This window comes from Anomalospiza imberbis, chromosome 1 (genome assembly GCF_031753505.1).
Source record: "Anomalospiza imberbis isolate Cuckoo-Finch-1a 21T00152 chromosome 1, ASM3175350v1, whole genome shotgun sequence".
NCBI lineage: Eukaryota > Metazoa > Chordata > Aves > Passeriformes > Viduidae > Anomalospiza > Anomalospiza imberbis.
In genome coordinates this window covers 140,971,264-140,994,340 of record NC_089681.1, presented here as the reverse complement: position 1 = coordinate 140,994,340, position 23,077 = coordinate 140,971,264, and the positions used below count along the sequence as shown (strand labels likewise).

The window sequence follows — 23,077 nt, the reverse complement described above, 5'->3', positions numbered from 1 at the left end:
ATGTCTTTGCTGATGGCCTTTGTGACAGGCTGTTCAGACAACATTTGAGAAATACTACTGAAAAGTGCATGGAGCAAGAGGTTATGTTTAGAATGATAGCTTGTGGATATAGTAAATAAAAAGAAAAACATCTTTCAGTCACTTTAGATGTGTATTAGTATAAAAGAAGTGTTCATATAGTGCTGCAAGGTACAGGCTGCTAAAAAAGAAAGCTAACAAAAAATATAAAAAATAAAAAACCCCCGTAGCTACAAAAATCATTTCTCTGACGACTGGAAGACTACAGTGCTAACTATTAAACCTCATGAATGCAAGTAAACAATAGAATCTAGATTACTTTCAGCAAGTAGAAGACAGTTTTCAGAAACATTACAGTCACTGCAAACTCAAAAGCAACAGGTAATTAGGGAAAAGGACTGAAAGCTCCCTGCTTTCAACTTCAAAGCATCACAGAGTCAGCTTTTACACAGAGACAGAACTCATTGCACTGTTAGCTTAGAGAACTATATTGTAAATAGTTTACTTGGAAAATACACTTTTAAGTGTTTTAAGTTACAATTCCTGCACACTGTACTCTGCAAGGATGCAAATACATGAAAACATTTTTCCTCTTACATAAAAAAGAAATTAAGCACTCAGTAAATCAAAAAATCACTGAATGGAAAAAAATTAAATATTTTTTCCCATATTTTAACTTGTGCCCATACTCCTGCCTGTACTGTTCCTGGGCACCAAAAAGAGTCTGGCTGTGCCATTTTTCTTACCCTGCTCCAGGCAGGTATTTACATGCATTGGTAAGATCCACCAAACCCCCTGAGTCCTTTCTTTTTGAGCTGAGAAGCCACAGTTTGCTCAGCATCTCTTCATATGTCACAATCTCTGAATCACCTAATCACTCTCCTGGCCCATCACTGAACTCACTGCAATGTCCCTGGGCCTCCTGACCCCTGGGAGTCACAACTGATTGTTCATCTTCCCTTGGTCTTTGAGCCACTGATGGATCGCAACATTAGCTACATTCTTCCATAATACAGTGCAGAATTCACACATTAGCTTTTAAATGTCTATAGCAATTACTAACTCATGTTTTCAATTTAAAATGGCCTCATTGTTCTATGCTGCAACACAGCCCCCTTCACTCTGAATTATGTGTTTCATATATGGACAAATGAAAACATAAATCTCATTTTTAATTTTCCTTGGACAGTTTTCCAAACATATTTTTCTTTTATTTAACAACAAATGCCACCTTGGAATTTTCTTTCCTAGAGTGTTTGTCCACGATTGTTTATTTCAGCTAAGGCATGCACTTTTGAGTAGAATTTCTAATTCTCCTCACATCTGCTCACATCACAGAGTAATCTGAGCACACAACATGGGTTTTTCATGCATGAAGCAGGACTGGAAGATGCTGTCCAGTAGCACATCAATTGTACTTCAGTTGCTAAAGGCATCGAGTTAAAGAGATTTAATCACATGAAGTCTGAAATAAAACACCATAAAACACATAGGGTCCATGTTATGTTGATATCAAATCAAAGTAATAAGGCCCATCAAAGTGAATAAGGTCTAATCAAGAATAATGTTTGATGCTCCCTGAAAAAAGTGCTACATAATCTCTATGGAGAGTTTAAATAAAATACAAAGAAATTGCTTGTACATGTGATGTAGGAGGATGGAATTCTGTAGTTCCCAGTTTAAATCTAAAATTAACACAAAAAATGCTGGAAATTTTTATTAAGTCAAAATAGATGACTTCAAGTAACTTGTAATTAAATCTATTTATTATTGGAATTAAGACAAATAATGGGATCACTGATAAGTTGTCATAGTTAGGGGGAAAAAATCAGATTAGGAAATATGCTTGAAAAATAATTTTAAAAATGAGAAGATATTCTGAACAACTTTTAAGACAGAACATTTTGCTAAAGTTCTCTGGAATTCTCCAAATCCCTTTGTGGGAAGCTTTGGGGTCTTTGCAGTTTACCACTACAATATAGAAGGTTTTAGGAGATGTGAATCCTCTCTGAACTGGTATTAAGGCAATTACTTTGAATTAACTTGGTACATTTTGGAAATGGAATTAAGCTGGTCTTGTATATCTGCAGATCCCAAAGAAAGAGGAGGATGACCTGCACACACCCTGTGTCTTACAGAAGAACTCTCACAGTTTGTGTGGCATTGGGTTCTCAGAGGCACTTAAAGCAATGAAGTCCCTTTGAAACTCACTGGGATATGGTCATTACACATGCAAATCCTTTTAAAATCCTGTAGCCTCAAGACCCTCTTTCACTTGTTTCATATTCATTCATCATATAAATTATTACCTGAAGTGGTCCTCAGGCCAAATGATACCATTCACATTTTGAGTGAGTAGTCCTATACTCTTTCACTTATACACTCACTCCAAATGAACTGCTTGAGATGCAAGGTACCTGAGGAAGCTGGACAAACCCTGACCAAAGGATGAAATTTTTGATTGTCTTCAACAGGCATTAGGTGAAGCTGACTGAAAGTAAGTATCAAAACCAAGTTCTGTGAAACAATTTTGATTAACTTCTTGGAAAACGGGGTATAGTTTTGAACACAAGTCAAGAGCCAGACTATGTCTTTCATAGATATACCAAAGTCCATCTTAGAATGGTTGAGATTTTTAACACCATGATTCTACTTGAAAATGTATATCAAACCTGACTGTAAAATATCCTTTTTCTATTCCATAAGTAAACAGTTCTGGAAAGCACTTTAGCAACTTCAGTGTCCCAAGGGAAAAAATATTTTCCTCACTCTTAAAAAATATCTATTTAAATTGTCATTTGAATCTTAGTATTTTGGAGACTTTAAAAGTGATCTATTTCTGTATTGTAGAATATTTTTCTTAATTCTTAACCTTGACTTCAGTCTTTGCTACATTAAGTAAAATGTTTTTCCATCTCTCTATAAATGAAGAAATTTTATTCTTTCTCTGTATTTTATATGAATCTTTTATATTTTATTACCTATATTCTTTATCCTATTTTCTTTATTCTAAGTTATCCTGGTTTTCTCAATTTTTTCTTGCAGAATTCTATTTCTTTAGACAACCTGAGCATCTTTATTACTTCCATCTCATTTATTCTCATCTGATCACTTATTTTGTAAAATATAGTGATCAAAACTAAGAATAGTATTCTGGCTTAGGATCCCTGAGTACAACATCAGCTTTTACTTCGGGTGCTCTGCTGAAAATGTCAATACAGTTTGAATGTTTGTAACAGTCAGACTCAATTGGCTTAAGTTCAGTTTCTGGTCACACTACAAGCCACAAATTCTCTTGGTGGCATTGTAAGCTGTTTATTCATTCTCCATCCCATATGAAAGTAATTTTCTTATCTATAGTTAATGGAAAATTCACATTTCCATTTTAAATGGTCTAGTGAAAAGTGTCCCTGTTCACAGCAGGGGACTTTAAACTAGATGACCTCTAAGGCCTCTTCCAACCCAAGCCAATTTATGATTCTATGATTCTATAATTCTATGATTCTATGATTCTGTGATTGTATGATAAATTGCAATATATATCATCTCAGAGCATTTGAATTTTTCTAGATAATTTTAATATGACATATGAAACAACCAGTTATGTCATCTGAGCAATTAATTAAACTACCCTAACTTACATCAGCTGAAGTGTAGATGAACATTTGTGATACAGCCCGCATGCCAAAGCAGATATTTGTACGCAGCTACTAGGAATAGCTTTGCAGTGTGGTTGTGCACACATCCGGTAAGTTTTGTCTGGACTTTGTGGTCTTAACAAAGAGAGTTTGAAATCTTACTAGCATTATGTGTATGAGTTGTTTATTTACCTGTTCTTTATGCTAATTTTAGAATGAAATCAGATTGGCTCTCTGTGACTTTTTCCTGACAAATACATGCTGGCAGCTAATCATCTCCTGTTACGATCTCCATCAAGGTTGATCCTTACCTTGGGGCTAATGGTGTCCATCCCCACCAGAACTGTATAACACTTGGTGAAAACATTCTGAGCCTTACTTCTCTCTTGTGCTTAGTGCAGAAGGTGCACTTGGAAGCTAGCTCAGCTCCACACAGGCTGTACTTGTGCTGTAGCCCCACTGGGAATTTCCCTGACTAGCTCTGAGGTACCCCCTTAGACATGGGACTGAACACCTAAACTGATGGACACCCTGCTGTACCTAGTTTTTTCTTGAGTGCTGAGCTGGATGCTCCTGGTTCCAGGGAGATTAAAGGAGGCAGATTTTCTGAGCTGACAAATAAAACAAACAAGTGCTCCATGGCACTCTTTTCCTCGCTCCTGCGCAGTGTCTGTCCATGGACATTTTGCTGGCTTACTCCCAAACTCAACAGAGAGGGATATATGGCAACCTGAACATTTTAAGGGAGAGCTTCAAAAGATAGTGACCTTTTTTTAAAGTATAATAAATTAATAGTCTTGCCTTAGGGCTATCACCTAGACAGAAACCTTCACTGATGTGTTTCCTTTGCTACTGTCCCCTTAGATCTCTGCTGCCTTACATGCACATACACACTCAGCACACACAATCACACAAACGCGCACCTCTACTACAATATTTTCTGTTGCACTCCCCACCAGCTACAAATATTGGATCTGTCACTGGTCTAGGTGATGTTAACAGCTTGTAATTTTCTGTAACACTTCCTATTCCCAGGAGCTGAAAGTAAGCCAATCAAACCCATAGCCCTGGTTTTCCAGGTTTCCTTTCTCACTACCACCCCTACTTTTAAATACAATCAGATTGGTTGGATTTGCAATCTCAGACACCTATCTAAGTTATTAGAGAAAATTTCCATATGTAAGTAGCCCTGGTAAATTTTATCAAATCTGGGTATTTGAAAAATAACCAAATATTCTGATGCTCTTCCTTCATTTCAGACAGAAGCTGTATGTTTTTGTCGATGATGATAAGCACGTTATCCAGCTGATTGCAACTCCTTTTCAATGGCCAAAATAAGGCATTCAAATACTTTAAAAAAACCCAAACCCAAAGATCTCAGCATGATAGTTTGACAGATTTTTCTTCCACAGCAAAGTAATTGTTTTCTTTGCTTAATATTTTTATAGTAATGTAAGGCCTTCCTCTTATGTTTTATATCCAATGCTAAATAGATGCATTTTTGAGCTCTGACTCCCTGACTGGTCCTGTATTTTTAGTCTAAATGTATTCACAACCATGATTCTATATATCCTTTTGCTTGAAGATGTTCCTCCCAAAGCTTAAACCCCTCTCTGGAAGGTTTTATAGACAGCAATATTATCCCCTCTCAGCCATTGTTTCACTAGACTAAATAGGTCACACACTACTGGCTCACACATTGATGACAGATATTGCATTCCCTCATTCATTTAAGTACCTTGTCTCAGCATCTGTTCCACTTGGAGCTTGCCTTTCTTTTGGGTCCCTTGCAAACTCAGTTTCCAGACCCACTGCTGCAGCTCAGACAGGAGCCCTCTTGACTTTTTCCTAAGACAGTTGATTATCTTCTGCATTTGCTTTTGGGCATGAATTATATCCATGCTCTTTGAATGTAATCCTTTTCATTTTTTCCAGTGAGGTTGTTTTAATGGGGATGAAGAATATATCCACTTAGCAATCAGGATAAAATCAGATAACATTAAAAATTGATACAGTACAGATATATTTTTCTGACTGTTATTTTTCACACTGAGGTGCTTTGACCTTGTTTAATTTAATTTTTCTACATAAATCATTTTGAGATGGCTGGTTAAAGCCAGTCCACATTCAGATGACTGTCTGTATCTTGAAAAGGAAACAGAATATCAGAAAATATCAGATTTTTTTTAAAGCACAATCTCCTGAAGCTTTCAAATTTTCAGACCCAGATCTATCAGACTGCTCAAAAAAAAAAAAAATCATACACATTCTCTGATCTTGATTTTTCCAGCTGAATACTGAAGAATCCTATTTAGTTTTTAGTCACGTATTCAGTGTCATTTGACGTTTAAGTAATAACTTCACATTTAGACACATTGCAATTTACATCCTTACATCACAATATTTTAATGGGTTTACTTCTAAGAGTAATGGTTGACCTTTAAATAAACAAGTATGATGTGATTGCAAGAATCAAAGTTCAATTTTATCGTTATGTTATGTATGGATAAATTGCACAAGAATATGATATGGTAAGCAACATTGGAAAGGGAAGGGGCTGTATTTTATTTTTTTTCTTCACAAGTTTAAAGATTCAAGTCCTAGCTCATATAATGGGAAATGTATCATTTTTACTTACACCTATATATGTAAAGTGCAAATTTCATTTATCTTCAGGAAAGTTTATATATTGCATATAATAAACAGGTTATAAAAATATGCTTATTGATGAGTATGAAAAATGAATTGCATCATCTAGTTTAATCATGCTTACATTTTTCCCACAGTAGATTATTTTTTAACACATGCATTAACTGGATATTTAGAAGGATAATTCCAGTGTTTTGGGCTGCCCATGAGTTCATTTTGTTTTCCACTAAAAAGAATTTCAGAATTTGAGATATTAAGGGCTTTTGATCTTGAAATCTGTTACATTATTTACTAATTATTTTTTTTTGTTTCTTTTGTCTTAGAGAACTGAAAATATTTAGTAGAATGCTTAATAGAATAATGAATAAAATAAAAGAAATCTGTTATTCTATATTCACCTCTATACTCCTCAACTATTGACTCAGATTGCATTGGATTTCTTTTTTGACCAAATCCATTCTCACAAATTCACAGAGCATAAGAAATTCCTTCTCAATCTTGCTCCTCTTTTTGAAACCTGTGAGATTCCTGTGCTCAGGATGTGAATAGATGCATGGTCAGCTGTTCATGCTTAATCTTGTGATGCACTGCACCAAAGGGATATGAGCTGCTCAACGAGCCCCTGGTACCACATGTAAGCTCCCAGAGTGTGCTCCTTATAAAAATAATGAACAATATAGAAGGAAATAATTTGTATTTGAAAAAATCCTTTAATTTTGAAGCAGGTCTTAGTATTTTATCTCATGGAAGCTGGACAGTGATGCCACTCATTTAAGAATACAGAAAATCATTACATCCTTCCCATGACTCCCATGCTTGGAGCCTTCCACTCCTGACTGAGGAATGGTACTCACATTCCATATCTACAGGAGCCACAATGGAGTTCCATTAGTTAGAAGTGTCCGATATGTGCTCAATACACACAGGGAGTAAATATGTCAGCTAAAGTATGAACAGGAAGAAACATCTCTGATAAAAAACTGACTTCTGGCTGTAACAGCATTTGAAACAGCTCACAACAGATTTAACAGCAACTTTTTATTTTTTTTCAAAAAAGAAGACACAAAACTTTTTTCCACTCTCCTTTTCACACAGAAAATTTCTTCAAATCAGGCTGAATAACTAGAATCTAGAAAAAAAAATCTCTAAGTCTATAAAGAAAGCTTTTGTGAAGTGTCAGATACTATAATTCATCTAAGCTTTCAGAGAGGAACTGTGACGATACTCCCTGTCAAGTTTACATGAAGATCTCTTACCCAAAGAGATGAACTGTCTCTGCTTTCATTTGAAAAAGCCTGTCATGATTTGATGAATCAAGAGAAGCTGGATGGACCATTTCTTAGGAATCTTACACCTCCTCCAGCTAATCAATCAGTTCATGAAAAAATGAAAACATAAGTACTTTTCGCTCTTATTCATCTTGAAAGAAGTTAAAAATGATGCAAATGTGACCATTGGTTTATTCTGGCCCATCTCTAATAAAGGAAAAACATCCAGTTTATATTACACTTCTGCTGGTTAACAGTAGTCAAAGTGTCACTGACCCCACCAGTTTGTCTGTCACTGTGAGAAGGCATGGCAGTCCAGATAAATTATAACTACTAGAATGGCAGAACAAGTTCTATGTTGAAGGCAAAACAATTACAAACAAGCATTCAAGGAGATCCACATCGATGCTAGTGAAATTTAGGTAATGACAACATTAATGTTAACACAGGAAAGTATTTGACACAAAAGTATCTGCTCTCAGAAAACAATTCCTCATAATAACTGCAAAAATCTAAGTCTAAATATGTCAGGATAGTTATTTTAAATTAGTGAATTGGATTTAAAGCTTATTACAATGTAAATTCCTGAAGAAATAAGGAATATGAGGAATTAAATATTAGTGCACAGTCAACATACAAAATCCTAAAGTGAAGTGGTTTAAAACACACTTAGCTGAAAATAAAGACTTCTTAAAGTTGGGTCCGTCTTTATATCACAGTTCATTACATAAATGCTTTTCAATTGGCACTGTTAGAGAAAATTATAGATATTTTGATTCTGCATCTGGCATTATTCTGTTAGTATTTTTCTACTATTCTGGATATTTTTAACTTTAAAGATATATTCATGCTTTTTGGCTTCCTTGTAGCATCTGTTTTTTGGAAGCAACACACAGTGTGTGTCATGTATTATAGCCAAGGAACATATGCTGCGAATAAACAAGAAATGTATGAATTTGTATTTAACACTAGGAATCAAGAGATTCTCCCATTAGAGATAATCCACTAGAAATAAAAATGCTGCATGGTTCCTGCAGAAATTATATGAGCAATATTGAGAGTAAGACAATATATTCCTTTATTTTCAAGGTTAGCCTTCAAAAATCAATATGTTGCTAAGCTTTACTGCTGAAATCAACAATTAGGATTTTTTCCCCTGGCACTTTGGCTGATGCATAATGCCTAATAAAGTGGATAGTGTATGTGTACAAAGTCTTTTGTCTTTGGCTGATGCATAATGACTAATAAAGTGGATCGTGTATGTGTACAAAGTCTTTTCTCTCTACTGTGCTGATTTATATCAAGACAGCTGTCATTTGTGATTAAAAATTCTCACCTTGCCTGCCCTTATCTGTCCAACCCCGAGGTTGTCCATAGAGTGAGCCAGCAGTGCAGCTATGGGGTGTGGCTGTTTGGTTTGCCATGCTAAACCACCCCACCAGGTGATCTAAACACTTGGGATAGGAAAAGAAACTCATCACAGAGATGGCCCCATTTCCTTCCTTCTACTGTGAAAAGGGTTGTGTGCCTTCATCTTTAACCCCAAACACCCAAAAGCAGATATTTAAGGAAGAAAGTCTGTTACCCCAAGTGGAGTGAGTGGAGCACCAAAGGAAGTTAAATTATTTATAAACAAATCAGCTCTGCTCATATAATGAAATCAGAGATAGCTCCCATCACAGCTTTTTACCTCAAGCAACCTCATGGGTATGATGTAGAGAAGAGACTGGATTCCTTCCTGGGAAGTTGTTCATCTGTCCATGATGAAAGTCTTCCCATATGTGAGATTGACATGGAATGATTGCCAGACTAAAAGGCAGTATGAGAGGTTATATTTGAGAACAGGTTAATTTGGATTTGAGAATAAGAGACATATTTTTTTCTCCTTTTAGTGTTGAAAAAAAATTAAATTATTAATATTTACTGGGTATTTAAGGGGTATACACATTACTGTACCTAGTAAATTCTTAAATATCAGTTTGCGACCAAGACTCAGCATTACAGATTTTTCTTTTTTCTTTTTTTTTTTTTTTTTTTTTTTTATTCTGGTTATTTTGTTCTTGATCTTCTATACCTTCTACCTATAAGTATAAACAGTCCCAGAAGACACACAGTTAATTTATAAACTGATTCCTAGAAGGATGCCACTTTTCAGACAAAGAAAAACACAACTACAGCACAGCTGTGAGGTTGTCATGTAGGCAGGGAAGGGGATTTTTTTCATTTTACCTTTGAAGGTAAAATGAATCTTGATTTGAAAAAATGTGCCTACAATGTTAAGCATGCCATTATGTACTTTTAATATCCAACACATTCATCTGAAAGAAGAATAACCTCATACTTTACAGAGATTATGGACCGTCAGACATCTCAGGTCAGTTTTCCAGCTCCCCTGAAAAATGTATGCATAACGTGCAACTTCCACATTTTATTGATACTTGACAAAAAGCTCAGTGAATTATGTGAGTCAATAGTTAACCAGTCTACAATTGCTATTAATTTTCATAACCCAGGAACAAGTTAGATTCGCATCTGTGTCTCTACCTGGCTTAAAGGTTTCTCCCATGTGGTTTGACTCCTGGCTACATTTTATATGTGGATTCAACAATGAATTTAATTATAGTAAGCTCATTAGGAATGGAGCCACTACTTATCTTAAGTTTTGTAACATAGTGTATATTTACAGCACTTATAAGCAGTACTTAATAATTAATTCTCTGTACTCCGTTATATTAATGTGAAAGCATAAAAGGATTATCAGAGGTAGGGAGGGCTTTATACTTCTGTGAAGAATACAGAGATGAGTCTCTTTGAAAATGAGAATGGAAAATTAAAGCCTGATGAAATGTGACCTTTTGTGTTTCTTTCCAACAGCTTAGAGCTGGATGTTTTATTATAAGACTAGATTTTTAGTTCTTTATCAAGTTTAACTTCTCTCAAAACAGTGGCTGATGATGATGGAAGAATATGAAAATTGTTCCAGAAACACTTATTAAAAGATCAGGTATCACAAATATTTTATTACTCTGTCATTATTATGCCAATGGACAAAAATAAGATAAACAGGAATAATGTTTGATCATATACAATGCGTGATTATATAGACTGAGGAGAAAACAGACTGCAAAAGTACAGAATTGTTGATGAAGCTTGTGAAGAGCACAGAAAACCTTCCTTCCTTCCTTCCTTCCTTCCTTCCTTCCTTCCTTCCTTCCTTCCTTCCTTCCTTCCTTCCTTCCTTCCTTCCTTCCTTCCTTCCTTCCTTCCTTCCTTCCTTCCTTCCTTCCTTCCTTCCTTCCTTCCTTCCTTCCTTCCTTCCTTCCTTCCTTCCTTCCTTCCTTCCTTCCTTCCTTCCTTCCTTCCTTCCTTCCTTCCTTCCTTCCTTCCTTCCTTCCTTCCTTCCTTCCTTCCTTCCTTCCTTCCTTCCTTCCTTCCTTCCTTCCTTCCTTCCTTCCTTCCTTCCTTCCTTCCTTCCTTCCTTCCTTCCTTCCTTCCTTCCTTCCTTCCTTCCTTCCTTCCTTCCTTCCTTCCTTCCTTCCTTCCTTCCTTCCTTCCTTCCTTCCTTCCTTCCTTCCTTCCTTCCTTCCTTCCTTCCTTCCTTCCTTCCTTCCTTCCTTCCTTCCTTCCTTCCTTCCTTCCTTCCTTCCTTCCTTCCTTCCTTCCTTCCTTCCTTCCTTCCTTCCTTCCTTCCTTCCTTCCTTCCTTCCTTCCTTCCTTCCTTCCTTCCTTCCTTCCTTCCTTCCTTCCTTCCTTCCTTCCTTCCTTCCTTCCTTCCTTCCTTCCTTCCTTCCTTCCTTCCTTCCTTCCTTCCTTCCTTCCTTCCTTCCTTCCTTCCTTCCTTCCTTCCTTCCTTCCTTCCTTCCTTCCTTCCTTCCTTCCTTCCTTCCTTCCTTCCTTCCTTCCTTCCTTCCTTCCTTCCTTCCTTCCTTCCTTCCTTCCTTCCTTCCTTCCTTCCTTCCTTCCTTCCTTCCTTCCTTCCTTCCTTCCTTCCTTCCTTCCTTCCTTCCTTCCTTCCTTCCTTCCTTCCTTCCTTCCTTCTCTTTATTGTCTCATCTATCAAAATTTATTCAATGGTAAATAATAATATCAAAAATATAAAATCTTTAAAGCTTTCAGAATACTGTGTGATAGGTCAGTGTTACATTTTCACTGTGATGAGTGATGTAGCTAGAAAAGGATATTTTTTTAGGTTGGAAATCAGTTAAAAAGCAAAAAAAAAAAAAAAAAAGTCTAAAATGACATTTTCATGAGCATGAATTGATGCAATGTGTTCAGGTCAGAAGAAATGTGTATCACTGCATGTTTCCAGCATGAAGCTGACATTTCTGTCATGCTGCAAAGAAATTTAAAGTGACATTCCTTTATGTTCCACAGAGAAAGCTGCTATAGTTCCCAGCTGAAAATTGGCCTCAGCTGGCATGTAATAAATGGGAAAACATGTAGATAATAGTCATGAACTAGTGAGTACTGCTGGCTGACCAGTTATCAAATTGCTGATAAGCTGTAGTTTCAGCTGTACCTCAAAATGACACACATGCTCTTTTATCCTCTTGTCTCTTATTATTTACATTCGCAATAAAATTATCATTTAGTGCATATTAAAGACCTAGCTGTCCACCATTATACTTTTGGTGTAAGAGGGCTGATGAATATTCTTTTAAAAGAAAAAATAACATTCCTGGAAGATTGTTTTTTTTTTTTTTTCCAGTAAGTATCAGGAAAATGTCAAAATGTAAGTTCCCTTATGAAAACCAGATGCAAACACAGATATCTGCTCTTATACAGCTCAGTCTTCTGCAAAAAACCTGTCAGGATTTTTGCAGTGAACTTCTATGTGGAGAATGATGCTTTGTCAAAACTGAAGTATTGCATGGAAATAGATTCATTTTGATGGAAATGGCTTTCACCAAAGCAGAGTTTGGCTGGGAGTTCAGATTTCAAAGAAACATAGTTTCAGGCTACTTATGACCTGCAGATCAGATATGGCAAACCTTCCTAGTGCCTGCAGCTGAGCCCCATCATTCACCTGCAGCTCCTGGGGATGCTGCTCATGTGCAGCAGGGAATTGCCCCAGGGAGCAGCAAGATGTTGAATTTCATTTCCATGCAAACAAGTTGAAATATTTGCTTTCCTGAATTATTTTTTAAAATTTCCTTTACATGGAAAGTGTGGAAATAACTTATTTTCTTTCTGAAGAGAAAGAAAATGTTATTTTTTCCTACCGTAGAAAATTGTATACACATATTAGTCCTAATTCCAAAGCTGAGAAGTAGGTGATGCTTGCACGGATAAAGCAGAAATTATTCATCAGCAAACACTGATTTCAGTGACAGACATATAACAATTTCTGGTTTTAGAAATTATTTAAGTGGTGATGAAATGGGCATACTACCTGTGATATTTCTGCTGAAGTAATTAAAATAATACTGGGGATGTAATTAGACTTTAGTGTGACAATATCTTTATTGGGTTGACCCTATCTTTTGCTGTGTTGGGTTTGAACTTCTTCTCTCCTTCACAACCTTCTGCAGCTCTGCCTCATTGTGCTTCTCTCCCTCTTGACTCCACAGTGTCCCCTGCTCTCTCATCCTGTTCTTGTACTCACACTGAGCCACATTTCACAGTAAAATCTCAGTCTTTTCCCAGATCCTGACTCTTTTGCTGCAACTCTGTCGGGTGTGATAATTCTTCCTCTGCATCTTTATTCAGAACTTCATTTGGTTTTCTTTTCTATAGGCAACCATGACTCAAAATAGCATACAAAAATTGGAAAATTAATCAATTGGTCTATGTGTGTGTATATATTTGTGTGTGTGTGCATGCACATAATTTTAATGTAAAAAGTGGATTAAAAAATTATCTTTATTTGACAGTAGAGTCCTTCTCCCACTCCTCAGCCGCTCTTGTCTCTTAGCGTAGATGGCTGGCAGAAAGGTTACCCTGCAGCACCCAGCACTCATGGTCACATGCCCAAATTCCACATGAGCCCTTGAGTCTAGTGTTGCATACCAACTTATTGCCTTCAGAAGTCTTGACTAAGCCATTAGGAAACACTATGCAGAAATGGTATTTATTACTTTTGCCACAAGGAAAAACAACAGCCCAGCTACATATAGAAATTTATAGAGAAATTTATAGAAAGAAGGGATTAATGCAAATCAGATCTCTAAAGCATGCATTCATATCATGTCTAATGAATGTGAGAATGAAACTAGAATTTGGGTCTTAATGTAGTTTTCTATTTATTGATCAGATGAGTTTTCTGGCATTTTCATCAACCAAATGAAAAAAGAGACAGAAAAGGAAATAAATAATATTTAGCAGAAAAACAAAGAAATGGTGAACTTAAATGAATTAATTTTATTATTGTAATATTATTACAATATTACAATTATTAGTTTCTTTTAACCAGAAGTTTTATTGTGATTCTTCTTGTCCACTGAAGATGTTCAAGGATATCTTTATCAAACTGGAAATAAAACCATTATCATTTTTATGCGATGTGCATTTGCACTGTAAAATTCTCTGATCCAGTCTTATATTTTTTTCTCTCTTTTTTCTTCCTCTCTTTTTCTCTCTTTTTTCCCTTTTTTTTTTTTTTTTTTCCTCACCAAACCCCACAGTGTAATACCCACAAGAATGGCAACTGGAATTGATGGGTTTAAGTAAGGATTTTTTCTCGGCAGAGTATTCCTGCTGTGGAATGGCAGAGCAGATCTGCAGAGCTCTGCCCCCTAATGAGAGACAGGAAAAAAACAGGTGCAGGTTATACTCCCAGCTGTGGCTTCAGGAAGGCTTCAGCTGGAGATTGAAGGTCCAAAGACCTGAGTGCTGCAAGGGAGAAGATGGATTTTCAACCTGTTGACAGGTTTGAAATCAATTTTTCCCATGCATTTCAGAGGGATGCGGCAGAGAATAATGCAAAGGTTCAGGAATGATGTTGATTTCCAGCTCTTAGATGTATAAAATATTGGTGATACCACTTCAGTGCACCCCAATATATGTAGAGTTATTATATTCACCCCAGGCCGTTACCAAAAAGTTTATATTATTGAGAAATAAATAAGTTCTGAGTTTAAAGGGAAAAGGATGGCTTAGATTAGATTAATAGGAACATGATTTTGCCAAGAGTAAATGCTTTTGACTGTAGAGAGGTCAAATTTCAAATTTAGGAAGCCTCCACAGAGAGAAAAATGTCTATCCTTAAATACTGTTTCTGAGGTTTTTTGTTGCAATACAAGTATCCACATGGTAGAAACTGCACATTTGTTTCCTGAGGAATTCATGGTGTGATAAAGAAAATGAGAGCCTCTGAGGGAATAATTGCTTCACCATGGGAAACTCATGCAACTTAACTTGAACTTTAAATCGATCTGCTTTCATATTTGTTACTGCTGGCACACAGCATTATAAGGAGGAAATTGTGCAGCCATAAAATGGATGTTTTTTATATTATGCAGCATGGTAATGCTGTGACTATTTCTATAACTGTGTGTTTTTTGGGTGGGATTTTTTTGCCATCTCAGTTCTAAACTAATTTACATAAAACCCAAAATTATAGAGCTAACTTCTTTTAGTTATGAATAACAACAATTGTTCTGAGCTCATGCAAAAGACTTGACTAGTGAATTTCTCCCTATTTTTAAAAAGTTTTCATTATTTTCATTTGTTTCCTGGGCTGCAGGAAACTGTGATCATTACCATATTTCGATAGGTGCCTCTGTGTGCTCATGCTATGACTGAGCAGAAGGCTTACAGGATTACATGCTTGATTTCCCCTGAAAGCCTCTCTTTCCAGTAAATATTGTGGCAATTTGAAGGGATTACTTTCTTATGTCCCTTTCAATTTTTCCAGCCATTTTTGATTTGATAGCAGCAGCTGGTAATCACTTAAGGGTGACAACAGCACTCTCATCATCTTCTTGTAAGGTGGACACACACTGTGCTCCCCACATCACGGTCAGGGTTCTCAGGGAGCTAAGGGACACAGCAGATATGTGAGGAAAGATATTAAGTTTTGTCTCAGAGACTGTAAGCGTATTCTTTTTCTTTAAGAAAATGCTACCTATTATATGCCATAATTTCCAACTATTAATTAAGATTTCTAGGTATTAACAATAAGTTCAAAAAGCCCAGTTAATTCAGCTAGAAATAAATTTTCATATTTAGGCCATTTTACAGCCACAATTATTCAAGGAGAATGGAGGATTTGCTGTCTTTTGATCTGTGTTTTCATCTAATTGTGCCACCTTCACCTTTTTTGGGGGGAGGCCTTCATAACTGATTCCTCATCCTTAGAAACTAAAATACACACATTCTCATAGAACAAGACTGAAAAGAAGAATGAATCGTGTGATGTAAAAGGAGTAAAACTACTGAAATATTGCCCCAAATAATTTTATGATATATATAGAACTGATATTTAGAAGTGTTGTTTCCCCTACAGCTGTACTTCATCAGGACATTTAGCTTAACTGGAAGACTGGGGAATTGTAGGTCTAAGAACATCTAGGTACAAATACCAGTGGTGCTATTTCAATCTGCACAAGTACAGTTTAGAAAATAAAAAAATTAAATTTGTGTTAAAAAATACCAGTTTTCTTCTGGCAGGTCTTTTCTTTTATTGGGAGTTCTATATTCAGAGGCAATTCCAGGTTTCAATGGAATTGGAAACAAAAAATATGTTATTTAAATGTCTGTGGTCAGTGGGGTTTTACCATTTTCAAGCATGTGAACAGTGAGGATACTTAGATTTTCCCACTTTAATCAATGGTGTGACTTGTGGGTCACCCACAAATCTCTTGCTAACAGATTTTATCTCTACACTGAAAAAGAAGAAAATGAAGAAAATTCATCCAATGTTGATTTGAGAAGTCATTTCAGAATCCTAAATAAAAGGGAATAAATACTGGCTGAAAAAAACAGGCTGTCAGGCTGGATCGACCCTACACAGCTTATGCAGCAGGAAGGATGAAATAGGCTTATTACATTTTTATGCCTTTCCTGATTTTTGTGTTCTAGGGAAAAGTAGAAACAGAATTATAAGAACATAGTGAGAAAAATCTGCTTGTGTCAGCCAGAAAGGCGGTAATATTAGATTTGGTTTTAGCCTTCTGTTATTCTTCTTATTATTAACTTACACCACGTATTGTCAATTTAATACTTTTAGTAGTTAAAGATAAAAACCAGATTTACATGTATTTTGAAATTAGTTGGAATTTGGAATTTATCTTTTTAGTGTTTGCTTGCCCCAATTACCATTTCCACACATGACCTGCGATGTGGCATTTTTCTGTCAATCCAGTCTGGGTCTGCCATCCTATCAGGTGTAGAAGCACAGGACAGAACGTGTTGTCACTTCACACCATATACAATTTTTAAATTCTTGCAGTGTAAGTAAATAATTTTTAAATGCCACAGGGATAGTGTTTACTCTTTATTTTGTGAGTTGAAATGCCTTTCAGATGTGTGAATTGTTAGCAAACTTCAACACAAGTTTTTACAAGGTAATATTTTGTCTTTATACTACGTTAGAAGTGCATCACAGTCTTGCTAATATTTAATTACTTCAGTGCAAAGTAGGGCAGAAGATAATCATAACTGCATTTTGCACAGAGATTCTCATGTTCTTCCCTGCTGCAATCAGTCATTATCAAGGAAACCCATGTGGTTAGGGAGAAAATCAGAAATAACACTCACCTTTAACTGTAAGGAACCATTACTTTCCCTGATAATTGGTAAAACCTGCTGAAGTGGATGAATGAACGAAAATAATTTAAATGAATCATTAACTGATTAATTTTAAACCCTAATCCTAAATCTTTCAATGCAAAAGAAATCCCCCTAGGGATGCATTCTGAAGAATTTAAGTATTTTCAAAAGTCACTTTGGCTACACTCATGGTTTCTCTGCCTTAGACATGTGCAAAACTGGCAGCTGTGTGGCTTTTGCTGGGAAAAAGCTGACTTTGCTCTGATGGGGCAGCTGGGAAATGAGAATTCCAGAGAGACCAAGTGAAGTGCATAAGAAATTGGAAAGAAGAGCATAGTTTGAGACCTTTTGGGACTCAGAGAGACCCAAACATCTTATAAGCCTGAACATAATGCCCAAGTCCCTTCTTCTCACAGACTTTGTTTCCCCTTGTTTCTTTTACATCCAGGCTCCTTGAATCACTTATTCTGAAACCTCTCTGTCCTTCCAACCCTACGTCCCAGCTATTTTTGGTGTCCTAAAACCACTCTGCCCCCCAGAATCTCTGCGACCCTGTCCTTTGCAGCAATAAACTCTGCTACTGCCACAGCACTGAACACGGAGGTCAGAATCCTTGGGCCAGCTAAGGGGTTGCTGTTGACTGAGACAACAGAAAAAAAAATTATTTTCTGAGAATGTAAATGGAACTAAAAATAAGAAAAGTAACATTTTCCCACATTCATGTGACATTCCACATAATTTTATTTGACCTGACGTTTGCTTAATAATCTCTTTTCCTCTGAAACATCTGTTAAAATAGATTTTGTTTTATTGCAGAATATGATTAGAAAAGTTTCAGTCTGTTATGAAGAGATTAAAAAAATCATTCATCTGATAGATTTTCATTTTAGTCTCAAATGAGAGGTAAAAGTAGTAAGTTGTAGCTGTCAGTCTATTGCACTTTTTCTGTTCTTAAGAAAGGACTTTTTAAATGTGACTCAAAAATCAAATATTTATACCATTCATCAAAGAATTTGTTTCCAAAACCACTATTCCTTTATATGTCCTCTTTACCTCTAGATCTTATTCTCCCATTGTAAGAAATTTTTTCCCTCTGGTCATCCAAGCTGGCAACAATTATTTGCAAATTCTAGCTCTGTTTTTCATATCCAGTCACTTTCTAAATCCATCATATTTTAAAAGACTATCTTTCCTGCTCACCCAGCATTCCAGCTCTGTCTTACCAACTATGAAACATGGATTTGTCACCTATCTGAATACTTTATCTTATATTTCTGGCATTTGTTTTATACTGCAGTGATTTGTCCACCTTCCCATGAGTCACAGCTATACAATATGTTTTTAAAATCCTGTTTATTTGCTTTTCTTCTACAAAGTTCTAAAAATATAGAAGACAATGTTTTTATCCAAGAACATTTAAAATAATATTTACAATGTACCTTTTTAAACATGTTTCTGAAGTTTCCTGCTTATAATAACACCTATTGTTCATATAATTACTGATTTCTCAGATTTCATGTGTTCTGTTTTTGTAAAGCCTCTTCTGTCTTGGCTCATACTTCTTATTCCTATACTGATATATTTTCTAGGAAAGCCAAGAGTAAATGGCTTTCCAGAATAAAAATAAACCAGAATAAATAACAGTAAAAAAAACTTTCAAATCCATATGTCTTTATATATAACAAGGTTCATTTCTCTGTGCATAAGGTTTATAATCTATAAAACCCATATTCAGTATCCCTATTTTCATGTAGATTAACTGAAACTGGTTACTTTGACCCTTCGCTCGCCTTGTCCATAAGATTTATCATCAGAAGTTAAAAAACTCATTGTGTGGAAACATAGTCCACCTTGTAAAGTCAACTGTGTAAAATGTTTAAAGCATGTGGATCTTGAGCACAGTGATAGATTCTTGGGAAAGCTGCAGAATAAAGACAGCTCAAAATGGCTAGATGCCATGTCAATCTAACTACCTAAAATACACCTGGTGTTTTTCCCCAAAGATGAACCAGTTGAGGTTATTCTAGCATCCTATTGGCCTCTAGGAGAGCTGTTTATTTACTGGGCTTTTTTCAGATATGAACCTGAGGAGTTTATGGATATTTTTATGTGATATGTGTTTACTGCCCTACATGCAAGGAGTTGGTGGCAGAACGACCTCACTGCTCCAGTTGAATCTTATATTATCTTCAGCATTTTGACAGCTTTGAAGGCCACTGAGAGGAAAGATACCAAGTGGAAGAGCAAGTTTTCATCCCCTTCTTTCAAACCTTCCACAATAATGATTATAACACCTATAAAATTATGTGAAGAGGGTTTTTTATCCAGCTATTCTCTGGATCTCTTGAGGAGTCCAATTATATCTAAAATAGAATTATCGATTACAAATGCAAAACACCTAAGAAGTCATGTTTCAGAGAGCACCATAATGTTGCTTTTGGGATCTAGCAGAGCTTTAATCAACAGTGCCATTTGGCATGGTACTGCACCCTTTCTCTATGCCCTGTGATATGGCTGCAGTGCTAAGGGGCTGCACACACACTTAGTTTGCAGGCATACTTGACTGACATAGAGGTGTGTTGAAGTCATCTGCTCCATTATCCAGAGTAGCAGTGAATTAGGATGCAAACACCCATTAAATTTTCATCTGTACTTGTAAAATAAAGACTTTCTTTTTGGTATTTAACTCTACTGTATGTTAGCTGTCAAACTTTCAATAGAAAACACTATAATTAGGTCTTCATTTTGTGACGTGTGATTTCACAGATTGAGGTAGGTTAGCAGAAGTTTTGACATTTGATTTTACCTTTGAAGAAATCATCACCTGAAAAGCTGTTTGTGGTACCTTGTGTCGTACAGGGTCCTGTCTGCATAAATCAACAGTAACCTCTCCAGCATCTAGAGCAGCAATTATATTCATTTGTCCACTTGAATGTGTTTTGCTTATGTTTACATTCATACCTGTATTGATTTTTATCAATATAGCATTCCTTTCTTTTGCTTACTCCACATCATATATTAGAAACTGAAAGTGAAAACACTTTGTTAAGTTTCCATTTAGCACAATGTTTAGCTCTTTTGCCTAAAAAAAAAAAGGCTTTGACCACATTGAAATAATGATTTTTCTCTTTCTTAGAACACTTTAGTTGTTCTAACAGATAAATTGTTTGTGATTTTCATTTTTATCCCATATAATTGATTTTTTAAATAGTTTGTAATGTTTTTTAGGTTTGTTTGTTTGTTTTTAACAATATTAGTTTTATTCCAGCAGTTTCTCACTTGCTATTTACAAGGGAGATGCAGTTAAAGAACATGCAGTACTTTCTTATTGCATTATAAATTATTACCTACTTGCTCACCAGAAAACAGCAGGAATTGCCCAGAGATCTCAAGCAAGGCAGTCTCTTCATAGAGTTTTGTTCAGCAGTTACTGCACCCCAAAGGCTGTATCAATTTCCCCTCTTCCTTCTTTGGTGAAAAATACTGATACTTTATTTAGCTCATGACTTTGAGCCTGGCTGTTCTCACTGGCCCTGCCTGTAGAAGAAAGACTGCACTCTCTGGAGTGAGCTGTCATGGGGAGTGAAGAAAATCCTTTTTAGAATACCTGAGCAAGGGCAAAAGGAAATGCAAAAAGAGAAGGCCATAGCTGGTGTGTCCCAGAGGTGTTTCTAACAGTGTGTGTACTTTTCCTTTGTTTAATAATTCAAAGGAACAAAACTAAAAATCAGAAAACTTAAGTCCAGTGCTGAAATATCAAGAGAAAAAAAAAAAAAAAAAAAAGAAAAAAAGAACTATATTGTCTGATTCTTGCACAAGAACAAGCAAGCAAGCAAGCTGCTTTCCCCAGAACAGGTCTACCCTGCACACACAGAGTTGCCACGTTCCATCTCCTCCACAAATGCTGAGAAAAGCTGCTGCAATGCCAGAAAAATCTTAGGGGTTAGACATAGGTGCTGGAAAAGGGGTCTCCACGAGGCACCAGGGAGACAGAGAGAATATGTTCTGCTCTCAAGCCTCATTCAGAAGATGCCATCCTGTACTGCAGAAAAATAGGTTTTAAGTGATATTATTTCTACTGGCTTTAAAACATAATTAATCTTCTTGGTTCTTTAGCATCATTTTCACTGTACCCTAGCCAGTTCTATCAGACTAATATGGAAAGTCAATTACTTATATTTTTCCTACCAGATAAGACATAATCACTGAGGAAGCAGTAAAAAGAACATACAGGGAGTGTGCAGAAATAGTAGAGAATGAGTCTTATACTAAGAACTTCAGCACTTCTTCTGTGCTGAGCTAATAACTTCAGCTGCAGAACAGCAGGTTATTCTGTAAATCTGAATGTATAGACAGCAGGATATACCCTGAGGATATATCTAACTGAGCTACTTGCAGTTTGCAAACTTATTAGACATCACTCATATTTCCACCAAAAGCTATTAGCTGCTGTTTAGAAATGTGTAAGTGCTTCATCTGCGCTTGTCTGTAGGTATGAGGAGCAAATACTTCATACTGGGAATCCTCTTATTGAAGATGACTAGGAACTCAGAATAGAACAAAGAGAGAGCATTTAAACAGTGCAGGTTTCATCTCTATCAGGCTTTTTGAGGAGTTCTGTGCTGACAGTTTTTCTAAAGCACAGACTGATGGAGTCATATATGTGTTAAATGCCATTTCACAGTTCTATATTATAAAAATTCATCCAGCTCTGCCACATGCACATAACCTGTAGAGACTGTCCCATGGAGATTATTGGTGCAGACCTTGTTCAATAACTTTTCTCTTGGGTGGACTAAATTTTTCTTCCCCCACCATTACTTAAAATAGCCAGGCTACAACCCCCTGAATCACTTTATAACAGAAATACTGACTGAGTCTTTATTCTGGAAAGATGCTTGGTGTAGTGACATCAATGTTGATGACAGATGTCATTAGTTTAATGACCACGGTTATCTATTGTCATATTTAAGTGAGGTTACTTAATGGAGTTAAATCTACTTTCCTTAATGGCTAGAATTAAGGAACTATGTCACATCTACATTAAGCTTATTATGTGTAATTTGTACAAAGAACCTCCTAACTTGAATAATTACTCCTATTTAATATACCATTAACCAAAAATTGATTGAGACTTAGTAGAGTCTATTTGTGATTTCCAGATTTGTTTAGCATCCCTGTTTGGCCCCTCACATGTGACTTCAATAATGTTTTATATTTAAAATGGCTGAAATGATCTGCACTGAGGAGTTGATTAGTGTACTGTGATGATAAAGCAATTTTGTAAATGGATAGTGCATGTTATATGCTTAAATTCTTGCATATTGGTTTTTCTTCAAGTGCTTTGTTATTTTAGTGATTTGACTCTGAGTTCAACAAAATTGTTGGTAATAACCAGCTTCTCTGAGTTCTAGATCCCTTACCTATGCCCATTGACTGCTCTTCCAAGTTCCCTTCTCCCTTTAGTCTTCTTCCAAGTACAGTAATAGCTGAAAAATGGTTTCTTTGAAAAAAATAAAATAATTCAAATTATTTTTATTTTATAATCACCATTTCTGCATTTTATTTTTTATGTGAAATTAATATTATTAAGCAAAAAGTAGACAGGAATTATACAAATAGGAATAAATTTGCAACTGTCAAGGAGCACAATGGAAAACATAACCCATTCCTAGGCAAACAAAAACCTGTTCACTTTAGGCTAATGACAGAGTGCTTTGTCTCTCCAGGATTTTCTTCAATAATAGGTGAAGAAAATTTCATGACAATGTATAAGCCAGCCATTCCTCTATC

At 36.0% G+C, this 23,077-nt stretch overlaps 1 long non-coding RNA gene across 1 annotated transcript in view; it reads right to left on the bottom strand.

Moving 5' to 3' along the window:
• The window catches only part of LOC137484716 (uncharacterized), a 64,796-nt gene extending 43,724 nt beyond the window's left edge, over window positions 1-21,072 (bottom strand). Inside the window, exons 1-2 of the long non-coding RNA XR_011005003.1 lie at window positions 20,632-21,072; window positions 9,264-9,382 (exon numbers count right to left, since the gene is read on the bottom strand). This is a non-coding gene — a long non-coding RNA (uncharacterized lncRNA). The remainder of the gene's footprint in view (window positions 1-9,263; window positions 9,383-20,631) is intronic.
• Between the last annotated feature and the right edge of the window lie 2,005 nt (window positions 21,073-23,077).